This window comes from Epinephelus lanceolatus, chromosome 11, assembly GCF_041903045.1.
Source record: "Epinephelus lanceolatus isolate andai-2023 chromosome 11, ASM4190304v1, whole genome shotgun sequence".
Lineage (NCBI taxonomy): Eukaryota > Metazoa > Chordata > Actinopteri > Perciformes > Serranidae > Epinephelus > Epinephelus lanceolatus.
In genome coordinates, this window is record NC_135744.1 from 24,547,922 (window position 1) to 24,554,254 (window position 6,333).

General features: G+C 40.1%; 4 non-coding genes across 4 annotated transcripts; 3 read left to right on the top strand and 1 right to left on the bottom strand.

Annotated features, from left to right (window-relative positions):
- Positions 1 to 611: 611 nt before the first annotated feature.
- On the top strand, positions 612 to 683 carry trnad-guc (transfer RNA aspartic acid (anticodon GUC)). Its single transcript has one exon. It is a non-coding gene; the product is annotated as a tRNA-Asp (tRNA).
- Positions 684 to 3,027: 2,344 nt separating this feature from the next.
- Positions 3,028 to 3,100, top strand: trnav-cac (transfer RNA valine (anticodon CAC)). The gene has a single exon. It is a non-coding gene; the product is annotated as a tRNA-Val (tRNA).
- Positions 3,101 to 4,436: 1,336 nt separating this feature from the next.
- Positions 4,437 to 4,509, top strand: trnav-aac (transfer RNA valine (anticodon AAC)). The gene has a single exon. It is a non-coding gene; the product is annotated as a tRNA-Val (tRNA).
- Positions 4,510 to 6,221: 1,712 nt separating this feature from the next.
- On the bottom strand, positions 6,222 to 6,293 carry trnad-guc (transfer RNA aspartic acid (anticodon GUC)). The gene has a single exon. It is a non-coding gene; the product is annotated as a tRNA-Asp (tRNA).
- Between the last annotated feature and the right edge of the window lie 40 nt (positions 6,294 to 6,333).

The following is a 6,333-nucleotide window of genomic DNA, read 5'->3' on the forward strand; positions in this document are numbered from 1 at the left end:
ATCAGTTTCTTTCTTATGAAGGGGTGGGATGAAATTTCAACTTCTTTCCACTCCTTTTTGAACAATCTTTTCATTGTCTGTTGTTGTTGCTTTCTTTTCTTTTTTAATGTTCAAAATAAACTTTAAAATCAAAATCAATCAAATGAATTAAACTTTCCGTCATGACTGGGCTGCATTTCTGTCAGCGGAGTCATTTTTTTTCCGAACAGCTGATTGGCCAGTGGGTGGTGCTTTTTATAGGATCAGATTCAACCCTGAATTTACCCTGCTCCGGAGCAGGATAGCTGTTCAGAGTAAGTTACCATGGTGATCTACCCCGATAAGAACTGAACCGGCTTCGTGAGACCGAAAACCCAGGGTTAACCCTGAAGTTACCTCGCTGAGACATTAATCCTGCTTCCTGCATCTGCTTCACAGTTGTTTATGAGCTGTTTAATAAGTTAATTTGCTTTAGTCGTGTTGTTTTATGTTCTCTCTCTCCCAGTGACAGGTTACCGGCTCTGAACTGTAGCTGGGAACATGTTCACTTATTAACAATTAGCTCGCCTTATTGTTAGCCAGCAGCTAGCCAGTAGTTTCTGCTTCCGGCATCAGGTGATGTTCCATATTTCTCCTCGTTAGTATAGTGGATAGTATCTCCGCCTGTCACGCGGAAAACCGGGGTTCGATTCCCCGACGGGGAGTTCTTTAGATTATCTTCACAATGCGTGTATTTCACACATGGTTATACAGAAAAACCAACCACATATATATCTCGTCCCCAGACGGACAAACATTTCATAAAACATATAAACGTTTTCTAAAGTTTCGTGATTCAATTTGGCTAACCAGTCTGTGGTGATGATGTGTACTGTTACATCACCAACTCGTTTGAGCTTGTGATGCAGTGATCCATTATTTTCACACACCAGGTGCCACTCCTGTCAGCTAACAACAGGAAACTGAGGCTACAATTCACACAGGCTCACCAAAACTGGACAATAGACGATTGGAAAAACGTCGCCTGGTCTGATGAGTCTGGATTTCTGCTGCAACTTTCAGATGGTAGGGTCAGAATTTGAGACATGAAAATGAAATGAAACATTTACACTGAACAACTATTTAAATGCAGTGATTTGTTTGTGCTTCCATTTTCCACAGGTTTAAACTAAAGACTTATTTCACTCAAATTTTAGATGCAAATTTGTTCAAATCTGTTTTAGTGAGCACTCCTTTTCCAAGATAATCCATCCACCTGACAGGTGTGGCATATCAAGATGCTGATTAAACAGCATCATTACTACACAGGTGTGCCTCAGGCAGGTTATAAACAACTTCAGCAATGAAGAGTTGCTCAAAATTGTTAATTTTATTACATATTAATTGCTATTCAGTGGAAAACTGTTTAGTTTGTTTGGTTTAACACAATCCAAGGCAAATATGAAATGAGTTGATTCTACTATATTTCAGTGAAGTTGTTACTGACTTAAACTCCATGTTCTGTGTTTACTGACAGACTGAGAAGATGTCACAGTGATGCAGTGACAGCAGAGGACGTCAGCTTGTCTGAAGGACAAAAAAAGTTTCTGGATTTCCTCTGGAGGGACCAGGAGTGGTATCCACCATGGGGTTAGGTATCCAGAGGACGCAGTTATGTTCCCCTAGTGAGAAAATGTCGATCTGCGTCTGCTGACAAACACTGTGATGAATAACAAACCAGAGGGGTATTCCAGGTAGGAGGTTCAACAAACTCTGAGTCTAACCCTGAACTCTGAGTTGATTTACCCTGAGATGGGAAACTCTGAGTTACCGGTTCCAGAACAGCTGATTTGAGTTAGTTCAGTCAACTCTGAGTATGTTCACTCTGAGTTAAGCCGACAATAAAAAGCCATCATCAATGGAGCTCCGACTCCACGATTCACCATGGCAACAGGTAAATAAAAGACAGCGCCTCCATTTTAATCCAGTGGATGTAGAGATATTAATGCATGTGTAGCACACGGTGCACGTTTATCTTTAAAAGAAGAGCCTGAGTCAGAGCGAGGAAAGTGTAAATAAGTTAACCATAAAGTTAATAATAAAGTTTTATTCAGTGTTGTCCGTTTATTCATCATTTATCATGTTTCCTTAATGAAGACAAAGTGGTGGAATCTGACTGTATCAGGCTGTAGATACATTACATTGTATTAGTTATATACAATAATATATTTGTTTAGATTTAATCTGATGGGGAAAAACACAGGAGGCAGCAACTGAAAAATAGGAAGATTTAAAACATATAGGCTAGGCTATAGATCAAAGACATAAAGACATGACTGTAAGCTCACAGTCTGACCCAGTAATAATATGTTTGGTGATTTACACTTAAAGACGTTGAGGTTAAAATACGGTAGATTTTAAAATGCTGGACATCTATTTGTATCTTGACTCAACAGCATTCAGTGACTTTATTTCAGCTACAAATGTAGTAAATTTAAATTTCACTGGTGAAATGTGAGACATACCTGAAATATAGCAGCCCACTGATCAAACCACCACATGCAGTGACACAAGTCTAACTTGATGGTTATGTCTTTGTTGACCTTGTTTCTTGAGGCACTGTTGTTAGCCAGGTTTCCAGAGGTCGCCTCTGCCACAGTAGACTCTAAGATCCTCCTGCAGTCACACAAGAGGTGCTCCTGAGCCCCAGGGTACAGGACCTTGAAGGCAACAAAGCAGTCCCTAAAGCATTAAAGGGGAACATCGTGGTCAATATTTGTGAGCATGAGTTGGTCTCTTTAAGTTTTTTTAACAGTTTTAACATCTGATCAACTATGTGCGTCATATGACTACGACCTGGCACCTTTTCCTGATATTTGCAGAATCTCAGCAGAATAATGTTGGTAGAAATGTAGATTAAATAGGCTGTGTTGCCATCACTATGACGAACAAATATGGAATGTGGTTCCACACAGTTTCTTGCATTTTTTGGGCCAAAAATGGCTCTTATGATAGTAAACGTTGCTTCCCCAATTTACTGTTTGTCCCTGATTGCAGCATGAATACGGAGTTTCTGTAGTGTAGTGGTTATCACGTTCGCCTCACACGCGAAAGGTCCCCGGTTCGAAACCGGGCGGAAACAATGGCTTATTTTCGTTACTCATACGTCACAACACATCAAATCACCAACCAACTTCATAAAACATAAAGGCATTTTCTGACGTTTCGTGATTCAAGTTGACTAACTGCCCAATAGTGGTGATGTTGAGAACTGTAACTTCTGATGTGTCTCTAAATGCTGCCTTCATGGGTAGTTTATGTGCGCTGCTGGTGTTTGGCACCATGCTGCAGCGCTGCTGAACCTTGTGAAGAGTTGTGATCTCTCTGTCTTTCACAATCTTCTCCACTGTGGGCTGGCTCAGTGACTCCTCCTGGGGGGAGCCACAGGTGGAGGGTTGAACCTAAGTGGCAGGGGTCAAGGTCACAACAGGCACAGTGGCTGTTTGGTTGCTTGTGGTTAAACTCTGCCAAATGCAAAGATCATATGATGCAGGAATCAGAAATCGATAGACTAGCGGTATCTCCGGTATGTTCAGTGTGTTGCATGTTAAATTCTTTCACTTAAATTATATATTATCAGTGTTATTCACTTCAGTTGCCAGTGTTTTTGATGTTTAGGCTGTGTAAAGTTAACAGTACTTTTTTCAAGACTAGTGCACTGTCCTTTGAGTGGTTTTGGTTTGTGTGTGACCTGTAAACAAGTCTGTACTTTTTGCAATAAATTCGATTTAGTGGCTCTAGTGTAAAGTAACTGGCAGCTTGCAAAACTCTGCTTTCAACACACTGCTACTAACTAACAAACTACATTTTGTATTTTCAACGTTATACAATGCTTTCCAGTTTTATGGCCTGTTGTGACCTGTTGACCATTGGGAAAGAGCTTGTTCAGTGTTTGCTCAGTGTTATACATAAGTGTTTGAAATGTGCCTTAATTTTGATAATGAAAAGTTCATCGGTAGAAAAAGATTTCTGCACACTTACATGTATTCAGTGTTTCACATTGTTGTTGAGCTGTTAAGCGATGCTTTTCAGTTTTATGGCCTGTTGTTTAGGCTGATCACTGTATGTACATGTGTAAAGATAACAGCACTTTTTTCAAGATTAAGATCCATGTTTATAAAAGAACAGTGTAAAAAATGTTCATGAAGGTGACACATTTCGCTTTATGTCTGAGCTCTGTTTAGATCAGGGGTAGGCTCTTTAGCCCTTCTCTAGTGGCTCCCTGTGGATTTGACAAATAGATATATGAAAAAAAGCAGGTGTGTTACACACACTCCCTGATAAACCACTGCACGCAGTGAAACAAGTGTAACCTATTTGTATTTTTATATTATTTTCTTTGTATTATATTTTGTTATAATTGAATATCACATACAGATATGTGTTGTGGTTCCATACAGTGGCCACATCACCACGGAGTTTCCGTAGTGTAGTGGTTATCACGTTCGCCTAACACGCGAAAGGTCCCCGGTTCGAAACCGGGCGGAAACAAGTATTAGTTTTCGTTATTCACACGTTACAAAGAGGACATCACCAAAAAAGCTTCATAAAACATTAACGCGTTTTCTGGCGTTTCGTGATTGAAGTTGGTTAACCGTCGGTTGGTGGTGGTATAGAGATGTGTAATTTCCAAGGCGTCGCTAAACGCGGCCTACAGAGGTAGTTGACGTAAACGCTACTCGTGGATGGCGCCATGTTGCAGCGATGCAGAACCTCGTTAAGAGTTGTGGTCTCCGAAAACTTTACGAATACTTACTTTATCAACCGCCGGGGCGACCGGTTATCCTTCCGGTCTTTGGTAAGTGCTGATATTTAGCCTCTCTGTGTTTAAATACTTCTGTCCACCGCCGGCTGTGGTAAGCTAACGTTTCTCTGAGAGGAGGCTAAGTACCGTATTAACTGGCCCGTTTTACCTGAGCGCCCACAAGCTGCAGTTGCTACCACTGTGTTTGACTGACATCTTGTGATGAAGGATGTGTACTGTTTCATCACCAACTTACTACTTCTTATGATGCAGAGTGATCCATTATTTTCCCCTTTATTTTCCCACATTACGTGTATTGTGTATTTGTTTGCCCTATTTCACTGCTTACAACTGACTGAAATAATCAGGACTAAAAAACAGGCTTTTTGTGGCTGTGTGGTAAATATCCTGGATGTTTAGTGTACATGTATGTACTTTATACCAGTTAGAATCTGTCCTGACAGTAGTAGTAGTAGTAGTAGTAGTTGTTGTTGTTGTAGTAGTATTTAATCAAAGATGTGTACTCTGCTGCACTCAGGCAAACAAGCATGTGAAGATGAAATAAGTTGATTTTGCTCCCATTTTTCACAGGTTTAAATTAAAGATTTATTACTTTTAGTTCAGATGTTTTCAAAACAGGTTTATATTACTCAAAGTAAGGTATCAAATAAAGTATTGTTAGTCTAGAAAATAATCTAGATAATATAGTCTGATATCATGTGTTGCAGTTCCATACAGATTTTTAACACAAAATAATAGATAAAAATATATAAAATTAAAAAGGGATGATAATTTTATGATTATATGATTGTATAAAAGTCACATATTTTTAAGTTAACATTTTCAGTGGAGGGATTTTATATGTAACAGAGTGTTTTAACAGTGTGATATTAATACTTTTACCCAAGTAAATGATCTAAATGGATTCCTCTGCCTCTGAGCATGTGTTAGGATGAAGGAGGTTGTTGGGGTCAGTGCTTGTCTCTGCACCATGTCAGCTTAGTGTGCATCCCCCTGCTTCAAAATGTCTTTAGCTCCATGATGTTTGTATAGCATACCAAGACAACGGCACATCTTCTTAGCTACTTTACAGGTGTGATCTGGCCTCAGTTCCTGTCCAAAGGTTCCCTGCAGCAGCAGAGTGAGGGGCTACTCCTAATACTGATACTCTCAGACCAGGAAGTCGACCAGGTTGTGCTGCAGAGAGGAACTGGCAAAAAGAGCGGTAGAGTTCCAACAAAGAGCTAACAAAAGTTCCATCTAAACAATCATTATCAGTTTAAGTGGATGCTATATTGAGAGTGTTTTAATCACTTTACCTTTCCATCAGACAGCCCGTTCCGACAGGAGAGCTGTGAACGACTTGAGTTGTAAAGTTTAAAAACAAATATGTGGTTGATTTTTCAGCATGACCATGTGTGAGTTTACAACCATAGTGAAGATAACTTAAGCATAAGAACTCCCCGTCGGGGAATCGAACCCCGGTCTTCCGCGTGACAGGCGGAGATACTGTCCACTATACTAACGAGGAAGTCAAGAAGAGCCACATGATGCCGGGAAGAGACACCGAT